The sequence below is a fragment of the Hemitrygon akajei genome, chromosome 1 (genome assembly GCF_048418815.1).
Source record: "Hemitrygon akajei chromosome 1, sHemAka1.3, whole genome shotgun sequence".
Lineage (NCBI taxonomy): Eukaryota > Metazoa > Chordata > Chondrichthyes > Myliobatiformes > Dasyatidae > Hemitrygon > Hemitrygon akajei.
This window is the reverse complement of record NC_133124.1, coordinates 191,960,521-191,983,418: the sequence shown is the minus strand read 5'-3', so window position 1 is coordinate 191,983,418 and position 22,898 is coordinate 191,960,521.

Sequence of the window (22,898 nt, the reverse complement as noted above, 5' to 3'; positions counted from 1 at the left end):
GCAGAAGACAACAAATTATGCAAATACAAAAATATTTCAATGGTCGGACAAGTGAAGTTGAATGGAGTTATCCCCTTTGGCCTGATAGTGTAGGGGAAGTAACTGTTCCTGAACCTGGTGGTGCAAATTCTGAGGTTCCTGTACCTTAGGCACTAGATCCTTTCTCTCCTGTACCTTCTTCCTGATGGCAATGGTGAGAAGAGAGCCTGCCGTGCGTGATGGGGATCCGTGATGATGGCTGCTGATTTCCTGCGACAGCTTTTCATGCAGATATGCTCAATGGTGGGGAGGGATTTACCTGTGATGGACTGGGCCATATCCACCACTTTTTGTAGGATTTTTCATTCAAGGGCATTGGTGCTTCCCAACCAGGCTGTGATGCAGCCAGTCAATATACACTCCACTAAACATCTATAGAAGTTTGTCAAAGTTTTAAATGTCATGCTGAATCTCCACAAACTCCAAAGGAAGTAGAGGTGATGCTATGCTTTCTTCATAATTGCACTTAGGAATTAGAAACGCCTAGTAATTTAAATTTGCTGACTCTCTCCATCTCTGATCCTCCGATGAGGACTGGCTCATGGACCTATGATTTCCACCTGCTGAAGTCAATGATCAGCTCCTTGATCTTGCTGACATTGAGTGAGAAGTTATTGCTATGAAACTACTCAGCCAGATTTTCAATCTCGCTCCTTTAAGCTGATTCATCACCACCTTTGATTTAGCCTACAACAGTGGTGTCATCAGCAATCTTAAATATGGCATTGGAGATGTGCTTAGCCTCACTTGAGTATAAAGCAAGTAGAGCGGGGGGCCAAGTACACAGCCTTGTGGTTCGCCTGGTCTGATGAAGGTTGTGGAGGAGATGTTGTCAATCTGAACTGAATGTGGTCTGCAAGTGAGGAAATTGAGAATCCAATTGCACAAAGGAGTATTGAGACCAAGGTCTCAGAGCTTATTGCTTAGTTTTGAGGGGATGATGGTATTGAATCGATAAAGAGCTTCCTGATTTTGCACCTTTGCTATCCGGATGTTCCAGGGTTGAGTGACGTGCCAATGAAATGTTATCTGCTGTGGACCTGTTGCTCTGGTAGGTAAATTGGACCACATACAAGACACTTCTCAGGCAAGAGTTGATATGTTTCATCACCAACCTCTCAAAACACTTCATCGCAGTGGATGTAAGTGCAACTGGGTGAAAGTCATGGACCCTCTTCTTGGTCACCGGTATAATTGAAGCCTGCTTGAAGCAGGCGAGATGTTAAAGATCACAGAGAACACACCAGCTAGTTGATCAGCACAGGTCTTTAGTACTTGGCCAGGTACCCTATCAAGGCCGGCATTTTTTCAAATACTTAAAAACGGCAGAGACAATCAAATTCTGGTTACCCTTACAGGAAGTTTCTGGAGGTTTTGGAGGGAGTGCAGAAGAGGCTTACCAGGATGCTGCCTGAATTAGAGGCATGTGCTGTAAGGAGAGGTCGGACAGCATGGGTTGTCTTTCTCGGGAGTGGTGGAGGTTGATAGAAGTTTATCAATTTATGAGAGATAAATTTCTTTTTTCCTTTGGATAAAATGTCCAATACTAAAGGGCATGCATTTGAGGCATATACAAAATTATGAGGGTGATAATATGACTGTTAATGAGGGGTTTTTCCTGTGCCTATAGTTACAGGGCATAGGTTTAAGATAAAGTGTACAGGAAGAACCTTTTTCATCTGGGTACTGTGGTGGGGTGGGGGGCATTGCTTGGAATTTGAAACGCACTGGTAGAGGCAAGGACTTTTTTTTAGAAAGCATGTAGATCACTATTTGAATCATCGTGGTACAGAAAGAAAGTCGGGTTAGTATTGGTCATACTGGCCCGAGGGGGTGGTAATGGGTGTATTATTGGTCATTCTGTACTGGATGACTCAGTGGCTTGGCATGACTCACTGTCATTGCCACACACTTGACTTGAGCAGATGTGCTCACTGCAAGTTCCACCCTCATGCCCCCAGATTTGCCTTCTTCTTCTTCTCCCCTCCCCTCCCCACAGCTTGAGCAAGAGCTTTTGGTTACTGAGCTAACCTCTCCTCTTTTCTATTCTGTTTCCAATCCCTGGGAAGCAATTAGGACCTTCCTCCATGTTAACAGCAGAGCATGAATGTGAGGCAACTTGGTTGCCTGAGCTTGAGAGAACGTCTATGTGAATGTGTATATGTGATACTTTTCCCTAAAGTGTAGGAGAAGGAGGGGAGATTTGATAGACCCATGCAAAATTATGAGGGGTATAGATAGGGCAAATAAATGCAGACGTTTTTCACCGTGACTGGGTGAGACTGTGACCCGAGGTCACGGGGGTAACGGTGAAAGGTGAAATATTTGAAGGGAACCAGAGGGAGGGCTTGTTCACTCGGTGGACGGTGTGAGTGTGAAACAGGGGTGCAGATTCAATTACAATAGTTAAGAGAAGTTTGGATAAGGACAAGGAAGGGAAGGGTATGGAGGGCTGTGGATCAGGTGTGTGTCAATGGGACCAAGCAGCATAACAGTTCGGCATAGACTAGATTGGCTGAGGCTCCTGTTTGTGTGTTGCAGTGCTCTAAGTCTCAATGGCCCTACAATATTTATATGCTCACATGATCGCGTGTATATATATCTGTGTGTGCAAATGTTTATGCATCGACCTACGAGTTAGGATAAGTGTGCATGAGTGCCTATATGAAAAATAAAGTGCATGTGTTCATGTATGTGTATGATACCATTCATATGTTTGTGAGTGTCATGATATGAGAGAATGTGTGATATACTGTACCATCCCATGCAGTGTGCTCACAGTATTATCTATTTATTTATTATGGGGGCTGCTTGTCAGTCTGTTTTCATTGATCCTATTGCACTTCTCTGTTCTTCTGTGAATGCCTGCAGCAAATACATCTCAAGGTAATATACATTGACATATATATTCTGTGATAATAATTTGACTTTGAACTTTGAAGTGTCTCCAGGACAAAGACTGTACCACGGTCCTTCCTCGGATTATTTGCCACACAGCATGCAGCTCTCGGTCAGATTAATTGGGCAGCAGAGATGTGTCCTTGGAAACCTTTTTCCCTGTATAACCGTGAAACCGCAAGTATTTGGTGGATTTGTGGGACGGGGGTGGGGGAGCAAGAGCACAGTTTAGTAACATACGGACAGAGGCGACTGAAGCTGTCCGCTGGCCCTATCTGTCAGTGGCAGCTGGTAACAAATGTTCACATCTACAAATCCATCTGGATGCAGCAGCGTGCAGGGAGTTTTCTGGTAAAGCCGATCTGGATTTATTTCAAAAAGAGAGGAGGGGAAACTGGACCAAAACAAAAAGTTCACTCCATGTACTAAAAACTAGGGAGATTAATACAGAAGTGTAAACAGGCAAATTCCAGATTGCTCCCTCAAAGTTCAAGGTAAATTTATTATAAAAGTACATATATGTCACCATATACTACCCTGAGATCTATTTTATTGAGTGCATTCACATTTAATTCACATAAACAAATGATAAACTGCAGATGACAGAGACAGACAAGCAATGAATGTACAAAAGGCAACAAATTGCATAAATACTACACAAAAGGAAAATAAACAAAATAATAAATAAATAAATAAATAAATAAATAAACAAACAAACAAACAAACAAACAAACAAACAATAAATGTTGAGGCAAATGAAGAGTCCTTGAAAGTGAGGCTATAGGTTGGGGGAATAGTTCAGTGATGGGGTGAGTGACGTTGAGTGAAGTTATCCTCTCTGGTTTAAGAGCCGATGGCTGAGGGGTAATAACTGTTCCTGAACCATGTAGCGTGGGTCCTGAAGCTCCTGTATCTCCTTCCTGATGACAGCAGCAACAAGAGGGCATGTTCTGGGGTGTTCAATAGTTCCATTTAATATCAGACAATGTATACGGTATACAGCCTGAAATTCTTGTTCTTCACAGACATCCATGAAAACAGAAGGGTACCCCAAGGAATGAGTGACAGTAAAACTGTTAGAACCCCAAAACCCCCTACTTCCCCTCCCACGCACAAACAGTAGTAACAAGGCATCGACCCTCTCCCTCCCCCACTTATTTCAGCAGAAAAACATCAGCACCCTCCACACTCACCAGGCAAGCAATAGCAAAACCCCTAATAAAGACTATGATTTGCAGTACGACACAAACTAAACATTCACCCAACAATTCAACATACTGCAGGCCATGTCTCTCCCTAATAAAGGGATAGAGAGGTGTCTCCCTTTCAGAGTGAGAAAGGAACCAACAACGACAAGCAACTCACTGATTTACGGTGTTAAGGTCTGCTGCATCACTTTTTCTTTCTGAGTCTCCCGACTCGAGGATCGGCAACAAACTCCCACCCACCAACGAGAGAAAGGTGGCGTGGTTCGCTGAGTACAGAGCTCCCAACAACCGATGCGCTGCTCCCGATATTCTGTTTGGACCTGCAACGCTTTGGTCGGTGGCACTGGTATAGAATTGACTCACCCCCAGGGTTGCAAAGTCTTGGAACCCCGAAGGCATGCTTGTCCTTAGTGAGCCCCAGGAGCACGTCCCGACACTGCAACGAACTGAAGTTTGAGTGTCGCTCTAGGTCAGGGTCTTAGACAGAACCCCATCCATCTTGAAAAGGAAAAAGAGAGACATTAAAGATAGAAATTGTTTTTCCGCAGGTGAGCTCAAAGGAGTTGCTGTTGAACGTCATTATATCTCAGTCTTGATACATCCTTGATGTAGCTCCATACAGCCTTGATGATGTACTGCATGTTTTTTTTTCTTTCGACAGTGTTCCTTGTAGATGTGCTCAATGGTGAGGAGGGCTTTGCCCATGATGGACCCTCAAGTAGGATATTTACACAAGCCTTAACTTCCAGTAATTTAGAAACCAAAAGCAGAAACAGATGGAGCAGCATTTCTCGTCTTCTAGTTAAGACTCCCTGCCAGAGAGATCATCACCAGCTATAAAACAATCTCACCAGCACAGGACAAATCTTGCAGAAGCCATGAAATATTGCACGTTTTGCTGTTACATCTCACATTATTGAGGTATTGTTGAGGGGGTTAAAGCTAAGTTATAAGTGGGAGTGGAATTGTTTTTGAGAGTAGTCTGGCCAATAGAGGGCTCAAATTGGGTTGGAATTTCTTACTCTAAACTGGCTGCCAGATTGGAAGCACTTATTGATAAGTTTCAAATAATGGAAACTACAGAAACTTCTCCAAAGAAAAGTGGGATAATTTTTCTCAAAATAAAATACATTAAGGAGAACAAATAAAAACACAAAATGCTGGCAGAACTCAGCAGGCCAGACAGCATCTATGGGAGGAGGTAGTGACGACGTTTCGGGCCGAAACCCTTCATCAGGAGTGAAGTAACATGGGATGGTGATCCCCTCTCCACCATCCCATGTTACTTCACTCCTGATGAAGGGTTTCGGCCCGAAACGTCGTCACTACCTCCTCCCATAGATGCTGTCTGGCCTGCTGAGTTCTGCCAGCATTTTGTGTTTTTATTTATTTCCAGCATCTGCAGATTCACTCGTGTACATTAAGGAGAGAAAGTTAAACACATATTATGTCTATAAAACCAAATTAGTGACATGCAGTATTTTGGATCCCAACTCAATCCCAGACTGGAGGATTGATCAAATACGATACATCACTCTGATTGTCATTGTAATTATCAATTTAAAGCAAAATTATACAGGTGTGAACTAAGTATTTGCTATCAGCACGTACCAGTAGAATTCAATATCGTGTACATGAAAACAAGCGGCTTCATGTAACTATTCTACCTGAGGGAGGTAGTGAGATTATTCATTATTGATGGTAATCCTTCTATTTTTCAAATAAATAGAACCCCTGGAGTAAAATAGAAGCCTGATGGAAAATTTGAGTACTTTCTTCTCATCTGAAATGCATTGTATCCTGGCCAGCACACTACAGGAGACTATGACACTCCCAGTGAGGGTATAGAATAGTGTCAGGAATTTGGGACCTTGTGTTACACTGGAAAAGCAGGGACTTCGACTTGTGGCCATTCAGTCCTTAGAGATTGAATGAGGTGTGGGAGATCATGGTGGAGAGAAGTTGTTCCCATTCCCTTCCACAAAATTTCTCTCAAAACGTTGACATACCATAGAAAGTTTATTGTGTACAGTTCTGGTCACTGAATTATAAGAAAGATATCAACAAAATAGAGAAAGTACAGAGAAGATTTACTAGAATGTTACCTGGGTTTCAGCACCAAAGTTACAGGGAAAGGTTGAACAAGTTAGGTCTTTATTCTTTGGAGCGTAGAAGGCTGAGGGCGGACTTGATAGAGGTATTTAAAATAATGAGGGGGATGGATCGAGTTGATGTGGATAGGCTTTTTCCATTGAGAGTAGGGGAGATTCAAACAAGAGGACATGATTTGAGAGTTAGGGGGCAAAAGTTTAAGGGTAACACGAGGGGGAATTTCTTTACTCTGAGAGTGGTTCCTGAGTGGAATGAGCTTCCAGTAGAAGTGGTTGAGGCAGGTTCTGTATTGTCATTTAAAAAAAAATTGGATAGGTATATGGACAGGAAAGGAATGGAGGGTTACGGGCTGAGTGCGGATAAGTAGGACTAGGTGAGAGTAAGCGTTGGCACGGACTAGAAGGGCCGAGATGACCTGTTTCCGTGCTGTAATTGTTATATGGTTAAAGTTCACAATCCAGCTTTGTTAGATTGGTATCGTCAGACCTAGATCATTGATCAGAGATGGGAACTCAAATCTCACCACAGCATCACACCACTGGGTTTAAATTCATGTAACTAAATACTGTATTGAAACTATCAGTAAACCATTTACTACTGGACCATATGTAAAACCCAATGTTTACTGATATCCCAAAGAAAAATAGTGCTGGAAATATCAATAAAAACAGAACATTTTGGGAATATACAACTGAGCTGTCCCTCTCTCTGCATAGAGTGATACGGCACAGACAGTGGCCCTTTGTTCCAACATGTCCACGATGACCATTGTGGTCCTCTGTACTATCCCATTTGCTCCCATTTAGTTCCACTGTCTTGCTGACGTAGCCCACTCATAACTGTGTGCCTGGGTACAACTCAAATGCCATTTGTAGATTTGCCGAAGACGCCACTATTGTTGGCAAACTTTCAAATGGCGACGAGGAGCTGTACAGGAGCTAGAGCTAGTTAGATCAGATGGTTGAGTGGTGTTGCAACAACTACATTGCGCTCAATGAAAGCAAGACAAGGAATTGATGGTGGTCTTCAGGAAGGGGAAATTCCTGGGTGACAGCATCTCAGAGGATCTATCCTGGGCTCAACCTATTGATGCAATCACAAACAGGGCACACACGCAGCTTCAGCGCCATTAGAGGTTTGAGGAGGGTTGGCATGTCATCAAAGACTCAAGAAAATTCCTGCAGGTGTACCGTGGGGAACATTTTAGTTGGTTGCATCTCCCTTGGGTATGGCGACTCCCATGCGTGGGATTGAAAGAGGTAAGGTTGTAGACTTAGCCAACTCCATCATGGTCTCAAACTTCCTGATCATCGAGGACATCTTCAAAAATCGATGCCTCGGGAAGGTGGTGTCCATCGTTAAGGACCCTCACCACCCAGGCCAGGCCCTCTTCTCATTACTATCATCAGCCTGAAGACGCAAACTCAATATTTTAACAATAGCTTTCTCCTTTGTCATCAGATTTCTGAATGATCCATGAACCCATGAACTCTACCTCATTATTCCTCTTCTGCACTAATATTGTTACTTATAGTAATTTATTTTAATGTTCTGCTGCAACAAAACAAAGTATTTCATTTCATACATCAGTGATAATAAACCTGATCTGATTCTAATTCAAGTCCTTGATTAGATGCTTTTTCACCCGTGCCCTAGTTCCTTATAATCGGGGGTGGTAGTGCGGATAAGCTCTTACTCCCTATTAAATGCTTCCAGTGGCATGCATCTCAAATAACCTCTGACAATGAACTTCAGCTTCAGGCCCTCATGTGTGTCTTAGCTACGTAGCTAATGAGTTCAACAGACAGGAGAAGTGGAAAAGGCAGGTTACTGGTCCCTTAAAACCAGCTGCTTTGGGCAGATGGGGCTCGTCAGCTGTGATTGCCAGCTCACCTAGGAGAAGGAAAAGTCTGATCTCAAACCTCTGCTGCCTTACGGGCATACCCGCTCTTGGAGGAGGCTTCGGGGAAAAAGCCTCGAGGAAAGGTCTGGAGCTGGTGTCCCTAAGGCAGTCCCACGTTGAGTTCAACACTGACTGACAACACCAGCGATGTTGCTGCTGCCAAACTGTATCATCGCCTGTCACACGGGCAACATCTTACTCTCCACCTTGTACTGCCCTGGCTTTTGTATCACAAAGACAACTAGGATGCACCATCCATGGTTGACCTCAACTAACGGAGGGCCTCAAGTCTCCACCACCTCCTCAGCTGTGCATTCCAGATTCCAACCACTTTCTCTTATTATTTTTCCTATCTATTCCCTTTATAAATTTGAACACCTCCATCAAGTTAGTCTCCTGCACTCTGAGTTAAATAGAACTGGCCTATTCAGTCTGTCCTTACAACTGAAATGCTCCAATCCAAGCAACATCCTGGTAAACCTCCTCTGCCCTCTCTCCAGTGCAGTCCCTTCCTATGGCACGGTGATCAGAAGTGAACACAGCCCTCCAGTCCTGATGAAGGGTCTCAGCCAGAAATGTTAACACGTTATTCCCTTCCATAGATGCTGCCTGACCTGCTGGAATCCCCCAGCATTTTGTACATCACTCTGGATTTCCAGCATCTACTATATTTCCTGTGTTTACAACTCTCCAGGAGTTTTCTTGAGTTATTTGCTCAGTTTTTGCTGTTGGCACGGTTTGTCCTTCTGTTTGTGCGTTGTGAGTTTGATGGTCATTGTCGTGTGGGGTTTTTCTTTAAACGGGTTCTATCGTGTTTTATTGTTTCGTAGCTGCCAGTAGGAAGATGAAACTCAGGGTTGTATACTGTATAATAAATGTACTTTGACCTCTGAGTCAGGTAACCAATGTTTTATAAAGTTGTATAAACATGGTGACCCTGCTCTTAAATTATATTGCCCTTGCTAGTGAAGGCTTATCTCCAAAGTGCCTTCTTCACCACCCTAACCACCTGTGCAGCCACTTTCAGAGACTCTTCATCCGGACTTGTACCTAATGGTAGGTCACTGTAAACCGCCCTAAATGTGTAGGTGTGAACTAAAATCTGGGAGGAAGAGAGGCAGTTGATGAAAATGCAAGGAGAATGAAATGGGATTAGTGGAGACACAGAAGACTGCAGGTGCTGGAAATCTGGAGCAGCGCTCAGAATTGTGAGGAGCTCAACAGGTCAGGCATCATTCGCAGAGATGTGTGTGTGTGTGTGTGTGTGTGTGTGTGTGTGTGTGTGTGTGTGTGTGTGTGTGTGTGTGTGTGTGTGTGTGTGTGTGTGTGTGTGTGTGTGTGTGTGTGTGAGAGAGTGTGTGTGTGTGTGTGTGTGTGTGTGTGTGTGTGTGTGTGTGAGAGAGAGTGTGTGTGTGTGTGTGTGTGTGTGTGTGTGTGTGTGTGTGCGCGTGCGCACACGCGCTTGCTATGGGGTAAAAGGTCTGCTTCCACACTGCACGACTCTGTAATGATCTTGTTGAATGGATGAGGGAGGCTAAATGTCCTCCTTCTGCTTCAAATTATTCACCAATACTCCTGACAGGACTTGACCAGATATGATGAAGAGAGACAATTATGACAATTCACAGGTAGAATACTACCAAATGTATAAAATGGCCAGAGCACATTAAGGTGACATATAAGTACTTTGATAATAAATTTACTTTGAACTTCAGGGTGGTTTTGTGAACTCAAATGAACCAGCTTCCTTTCCATATCACATGGCTCAAACCATCGGACTCGTGCTGAGGTATAGAGTGCCCTGTGAGAGAATGCTGACGCCTTCATCCCCCACTGCACGGAGATGTGTTTCTGAGTCTGATCGTGCTCTGTACAGGCAGGCTGCACTGTGAGGGTACTATTGTCCACGACCCCCCGGGGAGAAGCACCTGCTCTCAAATTCAGACGGCTTCATCGTAAGGGTATCCATTGTGCCGTTTCGCTCTCCAAGGCAGCTTTCCTGCACTTCAGCCCTGCCAACATTTTGTTAATGATTCATTCAGAATTTCTTTAGCTTAATTCACACGCAGGACGAGTCAATTCCCTGCTGTCCAACCCTAACTGACCAGTGTGTTGAGATGCTTGCCTGTAACAGAGTGACAACCACATCCGTACATTAACTGATAAGGTAAAGTTGTCACAGAGCACAGAGGCAGGCCACTCAGCCTATCAAGACCATGCTAGCCTTTGTACACATCTGTACTATTTCCTTCCCTGAGGAGATCAATGGACCAGATGGATTTTTACCGTAAGCTGCTGGTTTCCTGGATACCATTACCAACCTCAGCAGTTAAAAAACCTGATTTAGTCAACTGGTTGAGTTTATAAAGTTTTGCTCTGGTGGAGTCACTAGCCACTCTCTTGATCATCACTCAGGACCACAGCAACACCAGTCCAATTAATTACCGTAATTCTGTGCTGGGGGCATCCCAAGGCAGTGAAAAAGTGGTATAAGTTCAGGTCTTTCTTTTGGTTAAAGACTCAGTCTGAGAGATACTTCCCCTCCCTTACTCCACATTTCATAATGGAAAATATTTCTCTTTGGCATGGTGTGACCTGTACACAAGTGTTAAGAGTGCAGAAAGAGGCCATTCAGCCCATTGAATCTGTACTGGCACTGAGTAAGAGCAATCCAGCAACTCCCACTCTCAGGGACTCTCTCTGAAAATTCCTTCCTTGCAGATATTTATCCAGCTCACTTTGAGTGCTACAGTTGATTCTGTCTCTGTACTCTTAGACCCAGCCACTCTGCATAAATATCTTTGTTCTTTCATCCCAGCTTTGACTCTCCTGTAAGTTATCTTCAATCCGCATCTCTGACCCCTCTGCCACTTCTTTCTCCCAACACTACTGGGAATGGCTGCATTTATTGCCCATCCATAATTGTCCCTGAAATGAGGAGGCTGTAAAGAGTCAGTTACTGTACATTGGTGGGTTTTCCAATTGTAAGTAGTTAAATCCTGGGTCTCCTGGCCATTCTCATCAAACCAGGAGCAACAATCTGCCGGAGGAACATCCACAGCATCTGTGGGGGAAATGAATTGTCAATTATTTCAGGACTAAACGACATCAGAACGAGGACTCTCTCTCATTAAACTGGTTGTGACGGACTGCAGGGCAACGGGAGTCCTGTGAACATTTATTGTCTAGAGACTGAGTGCCTGTCTGTCTGAGAAGAACTGCCATTGTGCCCATAATTTACTGTCCTCAGGAAAGCCTTGGTGCCTATTATTCTATGGACCACTGTCTTCACATTCAGCTGCCTACAGTGGTTCTCCATTTCATGTGCAAGCAAGCCATGGTCATAGTCATTGAATCCACAACAAGGTTGCCCAGTGACACATCTGACACTAAATTTGACCTTTGAACATCTGGTAGAGTTGCTGACCCACAGCTCTAGGGACCCAGGTTCAGAGCTCTGGTGCTGCCCGAATTCCCTTTGGCCCCCTGTACCCTGATGATGCGGAGGTTGATAAGTTAATTGGCCTCTGTACGTTGCACCCAGTCTGTATATGAGTGGTAGAATCTGGGAGAATTAGATAGGAATGTGGGGAGAATTTTAAAAAAAACAGACTAACGTAGGATTAGTGTGAGGACGCTTGATGGTTGGCATGCAATCGATGGGCTGAAGGGCCTTTCATTGTGCATTGACAGTCTACAATCATCAACAAAATCAATCTCTGAGAAGACTACGTCAAACAAGACTACATAATTATCCATATTTATCAATGTTTCTCATGTGGAAACAGCATGATACCGTAGAGGTTAATACAATGCTATTACAGATCCAGCGTTCTAGGTTCAATTCCCACTGTTGTCTGTAAGGAGTTTGTATGTTTTCTCTGTGACTGTGTAGGTTTCCTCCAGCTGCTTTGGTTTCCTCCCACATTCCAAATACGTACTGGTTAGTAGGTTAATTGGTTACATGGATGTGACCAATTGGGCAGCGTGCACCTGTTGGGTGTGAGGAGAATGTTACCATGCTGTATCTCTAAACTAAGTTGCTCAACCTCATCTACAGCAAGCCTCCTCCAGTAGGGGTGATCTGCAGGACTGATGAGAAATTATAAATCTGGACCTAGGTGCCAAGGTCAAGACCAAGGTCACAACAACCTCAGCAGTCACGGTCTAGTTTGCTGATTCTTGACATTGTGAGGCCAATTCAAGTTGAAGTTGAAGTTTTTTGTCATTGGCAGACATATCCAGGGTTTAAGTTCTTCAGGTTGGCTCAAGATCCAGATGCAGCAAGGAAGATGCCTTGAACCTTGAGATGTGGGTCTTCAGGCTCCTGTATCTCCTGCCTGATTGTAGAAATGAGAAGAGGACAGAAATGGTGGTGGTTCCTGATGATGGATGTCACCTTCCTGAGATATTGCCTCTTGTAGGTATCTTCAGTGGTTGGGAGACATGTAACTATGATGGAACAGAGATACCAGCTGTACTCATTGTGGCACTGTGGCCATGACGACTGAGAGGTCGAACTCCAAGTCATTATTGACTCATGTTGGTCAGATGGTGAGCCTGGAGTTTGGCTAGTCCGGGGTTCAATACCGAAGATTGAAGCCTGAAGATTGATCGGAAATCTGCAAGATGAAGCACAGTGGCTGAAGCCCGGGGAATGTTCCCAGGTTGGAAAGCTGTCCGTGGATGTGGGGGGCAGGAAGGAGAAAAGGGGCTTGTTCCGTGCTTGTTGTTTTGTTGCTTATTGTGTTCTGGTTTGTTGAGTTGCATTGTTCTACTGAGCACTGTGAGCATTCAATGGTCACAACCACGGACACAGCTGTGGGGTCTACCTGACCTGCAGATGGCTGCGGAACAGGTTCAGCAACTGCGCTGGTGAGCATGCAAGCTCTAGCTAATTACTATTTCATTACACAGGTATTTAACTCCTCTTTTTGCATTGTACTCTTGTCAAGACTTGACCGAAAGCATAGCAAACATTACAGTCCCAGCTTACTCTCGTCCTTGTCCGGGAAAGAAGACTACGGCTTTGACAGTCTCTGGAAAGGGGTGGTGTTCATTTAGTATTTAGGTACTGCTTTCAGACGTGGTGTTAGCTTTCAGTTTGAGAGTTTTAGTTAACGGCCCTGTAGGCCTAGCATTTATTGTTTTCCTTTTTCTTTAAATTCTTCAACACTTAAAGACAATGAACTGTCAACCTGCTGCAGTCTCAGTCTCTCTCTCTCTCTCTCTCCTCTCTCCCTCTCTCTCTCTCTCTCTCTCTCTCTCTCTCTCTCTCTCTCTCTCTCTCTCTCTCTCTCTCTCTCTCTCTCTCCTCTCTCTCTCTCCTCTCTCTCTCTCTCTCTCTCTCTCTCTCTCTCTCTCTCTCTCTCTCTCTCTCTCTCTCTCCTCTCTCTCTCATCTCTCTCTCTCTCTCTCCTCCCCCCCCCCCCCCCCCCCACACACTTGAGCCATATTGGAACATTCTGACAGCAATTCTTGACCACAAAAATCGGCCAGAAGAGTGCTGACTTTAGCCTTGAGATTCATTGGACAGATAGGGGAGAAATTACAGGTGATCAATTCTGTTTTGGGAGAAGTGACCAAAGCAATGCGGCAGATAATCCCGTTTCGACATGCCCAGTCTCAGCGGAAGGAACAGTTGTCATCCCTCGCAGCAGCAGTCAAACAGCTTACCAGAGACAATCAGAATCAGGTGCTTGCCATGTCTGCTCTGACAGCCAGAGTCTGTAAACTTACAGCAGACAGCCAGTGTCAGCTAACAGAAATCAGCGTTCTCACAAACACAATTCAGAAGCCTTTGGGCATGTCAGTCACACTCCCAGAATCTCCCAGATCCTCCTTTTCTGCTGCCCCAACAAGCTCAGCCACTGCTGCCCTGACTCCTGCTTCCAGACCAGAACCTATTTCCGTGTCCATGCCTGAACCAGGTATTCCCTCACCAGCCAGATACTCTGGTGATCCAGAAGGTTGCAGGAATTTTGTTACCCATTGTGAGCTGCCTTTCCAAGCGCTGTCTGGTCAGTTTGGTGATGATGCATGTAAACTGGCATACGTGGTAAATCTGCTGGACGAGCCTCCACTCATCCTGTTTGACGCTCTATGGGAGCAAGGTTCCCCCCAGAGCCCAGTCATTTTGTTGCCGAATTAAGGACAGTTTTTGACCTTCCAGTATGGGGTCAGGAGGCTGCCCACCGTCTCCTGGACCTGTGCCAAAGTAGAAGGACGGTGAGAGTCTACGCAGTTAAATTCTGCACACTTGCGCTGGAGATGGGATGAAACAAGAGATCCCTCATCAGTTCTTTCCAGTGCAGACTGAGTGCAGCAGTCCGGCATGAGATCGCTATCTGTGATGAGCAGGACCGTCTAGATGTACGGGTTAATTTAACTATTCGAGTTGACAATCGCAGGGAAACAATGTCTTGAGCTTTCTAATCTTTGGATCACCATCAGTCGTTAACTTCTGCCTCACCACCCGGTACCCAGTCCACGGAGGAGGCTAAGGAAGTGGGGCACATGCCCCACTCAGGTCCCTGCCTCGACTGTTGTGATCCAGGACATTTCTGGGCATCATGTCCCAAGTGTCCAGGAAAAGAAGATACCTGTCATCAGGGAGGTGAGTCATGACATGCCGGTTCCCCCTGCAATTGGCTTCCCCTAAGTGTGTGTTACAGTCATCTTCCTGGCTGTGGTGTTCTCAGACCCATTTATCAACTCTGGGAAGCTCTGAATCTCATGGACATCTCTGTGGCCCTAAAATGGGGAGTTCCAACTCAGAATTTGAGGAAAAGAACGACGTTGATGGATGGTCTATCACTGAGCAAGGCCAGGTCCATCTTTCCACCAAACTCCTCCCACTTGTGTTGGAAGGTAACCATAGGGAGCAACTTCCTTCTACCTGGTTGATTCACCTGGACTGCCATTGGTGTTTAGATTCCCCTGGTCATCCTGACATACCGATGGATCGATTAGTCCCTAAAAGTATTCCAGGAGTGAGAACCAGCTCAAGCTTCAGTCCGCGAATTCCCTCCTGTGTCAACCACTGATTCTGGACCTGCCTGGCATTTTGGTTGAATATGATTGAAGTTTTCTTTGAGGTTTTCAGTAAAAAGAATGTCACCCCCACTGCCTCCACACCGGCCATACAACTGTGCCATTGACCTCTTACCGGGTATTGTTCCTCCCCTGGGTCGGCTCGTTTCTCTCTCTTGTCCAGGAGCGATGGCTATGCAAGAGGGTATCAAAGAGGTACTGTCCTTGGGGTTTATCCATCTATCAAGCTCGCCAGCAGGGGTAGGCTTCTTTCTGTGAGCAAGAAGGATAGCAAGCTTTGTCCTTGCATTGATTATCAGCCCCATAACAATATCACTATGAAGAACCGTTGCCCTCTTCCCTTCCTTAGCTCTGCATTTGAACATCTCCAGGGATCAATAATATTTTCCAAGACAGATCTTCTCAACGCTTATAACCTTGTTCATATCTGAGAAGGGGATGAGTGGAAGACAGCTTTCAACTCTTCCACTGACCACGATGAGTACCTTGTGATGCCCTTTACTCTGGTCAAAGCCCCTGCTGCTTTTCAAGCCCAGGTCAATGACGAGCTCAGGGACATGTTGAATCAGTTTGTTTTTGTGTACTTGGAAGAAATTCTCACTATTCCCACTTTCACCAGGAACACGGCCAATATGTCCAGAGGGTTCTCAAATGGCTACTCGAGAATAACGTGTACACCAAGCCAGAGAAGCGTGAGTTCCGTAAAGTTGTAATTTTTGGGCTATATACTCACCCCTTCCAGTGTTCAGATGGACCCAAGTAAAGTTCAGGTGGTCACAGAGTGGCCCGAACCATCTACGTTCAAACAGGTGTGACGCCCTCAGTGGGTTTGCAAACTGTTATCATTGCTTCATCCAAAATTTCAGCTCTATTGCGGCCCTCATAAATACACTCACCAGGAAGAATCTGCAGAATTCTATTGGGCAGATCAAGCCAACCGAGCATTCTCAGAACTAAAGCAATGCTTCACCACTGCCCCAATGCTCCCAGTTTAATTTCTTCACCTGATCTAATTTCATCTTCACCTATCGTCCTGGCAGCAAGAATACCAAGACAGGTCGATGGGTCTGAGGACAATCCAGAGCCCTTCCTACCTAGCTTGTGCATTGACGCTCCTGTGATCTGGGGAATAGAGGCAGAGGTAAAGACCGCCCAACAATTGGACCCAGACCCCAATGGGGGACCTCCTAACTGACCTGCTACGGTACATGCCAAAGTGTTTGGATGGGGTCACTCCTCCCATCTGTTTGACCATCTGGGAATTCAATGCATCTGGGAATTCAGTGCATCTGGGAGTTTATCATGAGATGCTTTTGGTGGCTACCGTTGTCCCAGGGATGTCCATGATTTTGTCTCTGCTTTTCCCACCTGTGCTCAGAACAAGATATCATGCCAACTCCCTGCTGGTCCGCACTGTCTACTGCCTGTGCTCCACCGCCCCTGGTCCCACCTCTTGGAGGATTTCATCATTGGGGTGCCCCTGTCTAATGGAAACACTTCCATTCTGGTCATTGTGGATCAATTCTCCAAGGTTACCCACTTCATTGCTTTCCCAAAGCTTCCATCACCTTGTGAGACTGCCACCTTCATGGTTCAGCATTGGTTCGGGCTGTATGCCTTCCCTCAGGACATAGTGTATGTTCAAGGACCACTGTTCACATCACATTTTTGGAAGGTTTTCTGTTCTCTTGTAGGAGCCACTACAGGCTCTCGTCTAGTTTGCCTCCCAATCTAACGGCCAGACTGAGAGAGTGAACCAGGAGTTGGAGACTGTGCTGTCTTGCTCTTCCCAACCCATGTCCTGGAGCTCCCATTTGGTTTAGGCAGAGATTGCCCAAAATAACCTCCAGTCGTCCTCCACTGAGACGTCCCCTTTTGAAAGCCAGAAGAGATTCCAGCTATGGCTTTTCCCGGACCGGGAGATTGATGTGGGAGCTCCTGCGGCTGAACAGCTGTTCCATTTCTACAAGTGCACATGGAGTCGAGCCAGGGATTCTGCGCTGCAGGCTCTGAGACAGCGTGCCCGGCAGGCCTTTCAAGCCAGGAGAGAAGCTCTGACTGACATGGAGGATCTTCACCTGAAAGGCAAGAGCCACACGACATGGGACCATTTGTTGTGGAAAAGGTTATCAACAAGGTCTCGTATAAATTGCACTGACCAGCGTCAATGAAGATCCACCCTGTATTCCATGTTTCCCAGCTCGAGCCAGTTACTAACTTCCCCCTGGCCCCAGTCACTCCCCCTCACCCTCCTCCCTGCTTGCTGAATGGTTCCCCCTGTCTATACGGTGCGTCACCACCTGGCATCTCGCCAGGCATGGGACGAGGTCCGGTACCTCGTGGATTGGAAGGGTATGAACCTGAGGAACATTCTTCGATGACATCCTGGACAAATCTCTCATCCGAGACTTCCAGTGGGTACAGGTCTGTGACGCTCCTGCAGGTGGGCTGTGTAACGAGTTTTGCCAATTGCGCTCGTGAGCATCCACGTTCCAGCTAATTACTGTTTCATTATGGCGGCATTTAACTCCCTGTTTTTAGACGTGACCAGAAGCACATCAATGTATGCTCCCTGCCTACTCTCTCCTCGTCCGGGAAAGAGGACTACCGCCCTGACTGATGCTGGAAAGGAGTGGGATTCATTTAGCATTTAGCTATTGCTTTCCGCCGCAGTGTTGGCATTTAACTTCCAGTCTGAGAGTGTTAGTTAACAGCCCTGTTGACCTAGCATTTATTGTTCTCCTTTTCCTTTAAATTCTGCACCAGTTCTCATTAAAGTCAGTGAATTGTCGACCTACTTCAGTGTCTCTCTCTGTACTCTTGGGTCGTATCCGAACGTTTTGACAACTGTGTTGGTGCTGGAATGTCTGTCTCCTCTAGCCGGCTGCACCCAGCAAATCCTTAGGTGTGTCGATTGTAGACGTATGTCACTGTATGCTTGCATGTACATGTGATTTAACTATAAATCTGAACCTGGATCGGAATTCATTGAGAGAATGGGTCTTACACTTAAATCCCTGGGCGGCCTATCCCTGCTGTACAACACAACCCTCCAGCAACAGATATTCACAGTAACGTACTGGATCACGTCCACATTATGGGATTGTATCTTAGGGAAGACAAGTGTCAGAGATAAACATTCCCCTCCACTTCAGTGCACCAGTACAGTCTTTGGTTGACTGAAGAGTAGATCGCTTGAAGATCAAGGTCTCAAAGCTGAAGCAAGACTCGCCTACTGGATGGTTGTAGTCCCTGCTCTCCAGGAAACATGCACTAACTATTGCAGGTAGCACAAGACACTGGAGAGATGCCACTACTGATGTCTCTGCAAAATCTTCTAAATTCATGGGATGGACAGGAGAGTCGGTGTCTTCTTCTGGGCCAGCACCTCCACAGAGGACCAAACCACATTCAGTCTGTTCTGTCAGGCAGTCACCACATGATGGAAGACAGAGGAAAAGATTCAAGGAGGTGCTCAAAATCTCCTTGAGATATTGCACCAACCCCACTAGCTCCTGGTAATCGCCAGCCCATGACCAGTGAAAGGAAAGAAGCAATGCTTGCAAACACTTTGACAACCAGTAGCCCAGCTAGGACAGCACACTACTACATGGACTGTCCACCAACCCGTCCTACTGGGAGCCTCTTGCCCCGTCTGGGGATGAGCTTGTGTGTCTTTCTAATCACTTTGGTGCCCACAGAGTGAGAACAAGCCATCCTCCTTCCCAAGGCACTGTCGAAGACAGAGAGGGTTGGTTCGGGAGCCATTGGAAGAATTGACCGGTTGGATCTTTCTCTGTAAAGTTTGAGACTCTGTTGGAACGAGTCCGTGACTTGCCTGAGTGGCTTCTGGCACTGAAGTGTAAGGCCAGCACGTGATCGCTGAAGCAAAAATACTTCCAGTGTCAAGGTTTTTCAAACTGTGGAAAATCTGACTGCTTTTTCACAGTAAAAGTCTAGTTTCAGTGCAATCGTTGTGCTTCAGTGTTCACTGCATCTGTTCATGACTTTTACTTTCTAACCTGAAAATCTTGTGTGAATTGCACCCACGCAGACTTTAACTATAAATAGTTCTGTCTGGGCACAGGCTGCTCTGCCTACCTTAAAGCTGGTGATACCACAGAGGTAACAGGGCCAGTTGCATCAGACCCAGGGAGTGACTCTCAGCTCTTCGCAAAGTGATGGAAATGTTCAGCAGGTCAGGCAGCAAGTGTGGGAAGAGATTTTTTTTTTCAGAAGGATATACTTCATTCATAAAACGATCAGTCACATTGTATGGGACATTGCATAGGCTTTGTTCTTTGCACAAGTATGTCACTGTATCTAAGACCATAAGATGTAGGAGCCCAATGATGGCCCAATGTGTCTGCTCTGCTGTTTTATCATGGCTGATCCATTTTTCCTCTAAATCCGAATCTCCTTCCTTCTTCCTGTGTCCCTTCAAACCCTGACCAATCAATAATCTATCAACCTCTACCTTAAATATACATAAAGACTTGACCTTCACGCCCCACCAGTGGCAACAAATTCCACAGATTCACCACTCCCTGGCTGAAGAAATTCCTCCTCAGCTCCATTCTAAAAAGATGACCCCCTATTGTGAGGCTGTGTCCTCTGGTCCTGGACTCTCCCACCATAGGAAACGTTGTCTCCACATTCACCCTATCAAGGCCTTTCACCATTCAATAGCTTTCAGTGAGGTCACCCCTCATTCTTCTGAATCTAGTGAATACAGAGCCAAAGCCATTAAATACTCTTCATATGACAAGGCGTTCAATCCTGGAATAATATTCATGAACCTCCTTTGTACCATCTCCAGTGTCATCACATCCTTTCTAAGATAAGGGGCTCAAAGCTGCCTACAATACTCCAAGTATTTGTCTGTAATAGTTCAAAATGGTGGTCGCATCCTTTGCAACGTCAATGCATAACTCTTCCGTGTATGTGCGGAATACAGAAGGACTGGGTTCACGTGCCAAAGTAGGCCAGAGAAGGAAGGCATAGAGTTATGCCACATAGAAACATGCCCTTCAGCCCACCTTTTCAATGCTGACCAAGCTGGCCACATAAGCCAATCCTATTTGCCTATGTTTGGCTCATATCACGCTAAGTATTTCCCATTCATGCACTCATCCAAATGTCTTTTAATTGTTATTATTGAGGTATCATGACTGCTACAAAGCCATCAGTCCATGTCCTGACCCTGGTCCTTTCAGTTGTCTACATGACCAATGCTTCCACAGCTGCCTCACAGTCACCTTGGGAAACCCCACTGTTCTCCATGTGTTCTTCTCCAAGTGACCCCTAGCCACCTGCTTTCCATGTGACCAAACCCAGCTTCCTCCATCAGCTGCATCTTTCCCTTCCCCTCACAACCTCCCTCCACAGGTGAAGCTGTCCCTACCCTGGCTTGGACTTCCAGTGCACAAAGTACTTTGGGTGCACAAAATGCTGGGTCTGGTTCAAAGGCATCTTCTATTCTGCTGTTAAAGGACTCTTGAACAGACCTCCTTTATGTTAAAGATGAGCTCTCTACATCACAGTCTACCACATCATAGTGCCTGCATGCACCTCTCTTTGTCTGCCACTGTTACGCTTTACTCTGCATTCTGTTATTGAATTTCTCTTTGTACACCCTCAAAGTACTAAACTTTTGAAATGATCTGTATGGATAAGTTGCAAAACTAAATTTTAACTATATCTTGGTACATGTGACAATAATAAACCAATTTTGATACCAAGTTCCATATAGTCAACAAGTCCTCTGTGGGGTAGAATTCTGTACAAAACTGACATGAAGCCCCTCGAACATTTCAGAGGAACACAAGAGCATGGTAGCGTAATGGTTAGTACAACACTTCACAGCACAGGCGAACCAGGTTCAATTCCCACCTCTGCCTGTAAGGATTCTCCCTGTGACCGTGTGTGTTTCCTCCTGGTGCTCCAGTTTCCTCCCACAGTCCAAAGACGTACTAATTGGTCATTGAAAAATATCCTGTGATTTGGCTAGGGTGAAATCACAGGACGATTCTGTATCTCAATCAATCAATCAACAAATAAATACATTAATAAATAAATAAGGAGAATAAGAAATAAGAGTAGACCATTTGATCCCCTTTCCTACTTCACCATTCCATGAAATCTTGGCTGATCTTTCTACTGTGATACTTTCCTGCATGGGGGTGTATGTGGTGTCCAGAGAGGGGCAGCATCTCTGGTGAAGGGGCTTGTCATGTCCATTCTGGGGCAGCTCACTCAACTTTGGTCCTCTCTGGACACTCAGCTCTCCAAGTAGCTGTTTGAATGCGACAGCGGACGTAACCCAGTGCATCACTTCGACAGTCACCCTCAGGCAGGCTGGGGTAGTCGGTGGGTGTCCTAGCATGGGACGTCATCTCTGGAGGGCTGCAGGGATGAGATCCAACAGCCAGGAAGGCAGTCCTACACCATTTTGTGGAGAGCAAAGGACATGACAAGCCACAGAAGTCATGCCCATGCACTGCAACCAAGGAAGAGCGAAGTTTGTGATGACTACTGGACTACTACTGTCCACTGGACCTGGACATCCAAGGTCAAGAGAGTGGAACTGCCCCAGTGCAATGGTTTTTCCACTTTGAAAATTCTCCCCCACGGGTTTCCTGTCATCATCGGATACAACCACCACTTTCCTGCACTGCCCCCTAGCCCCTGACTTCTTTAATCTCCAAAAACTTGTTCACCTCCTGAATCTAGATAAATTGATACTTTATTGATCCCAAAAGAAATTACAGTCATAGTAGCATTATGTGCGCAAATATAAATATTAGAAGAGAACCAGAAACAATAAAAATACAGGAAGTTACCACAAACAATCTGACAGGAGAGGTTATCACTTCCTGGGCTATAGGTTGACTCATTATAGAGCCTAATGGCCGAGGGTAAGAATGACCTCTTTGGAGCAGCCTAGTTGTCTTAGTAACAACTCTCTGGTTATGAAGGGGATGGATAAGATAGAGGCAGGAAAGTTGTTTCCATTGGTAGGTGAGATGAGAACCAGGGGATATAGCCTCAAGATTTGGGGGAGTAGACGTAGGATGGAGATGAGGAGGAACTGCTTTTCCCAGAGGGTGGTGAATCTGTGGAAATCGCTGCCCAATGAATCAGTGGAGGCAACCTCAGTAAACATACTTAAGACAAGGTTGGTTGGATTTTTGCATAGCAGGGGAATTAAGTGTTATGGAGAAAAGACAGGTAGGCGGAGATGAGTCCATGGCCAAATCAGCCATGATCTTATTGAATGGCGGAGCAGGATCAACGGGTCAGATAGCCGACTCCTGCTCCTATTTCTTATGTTCTCTTGGGCGGGGAATTCTAAAGATCCGCTCTCCTCAGGGTGAAAAAAATTTCTTGTCTCTGTCCAAAAAGCTAAACCGCATATTTCAGAATTATGATCCTGATTCTCGACGGACCAGCCTTGGTGAGCATCTACCTGTTAGATTTTTTAGAAGTTTTAATGTGTCTTTTTCGGGATGGAAAAACCTCGGGCTCTCACCTTCCCCCCGTCCCCCACCCCCTAAATGTGTTCCCTCGACACACTGGCAAATGCTTGTCATGCCATTAAATTGTTGACTTAAAATATTTTACATATGCTCTCCATCCTACTCAGTCTATCTTATGAATAACACTGACAGCTGTTTCAATACAAC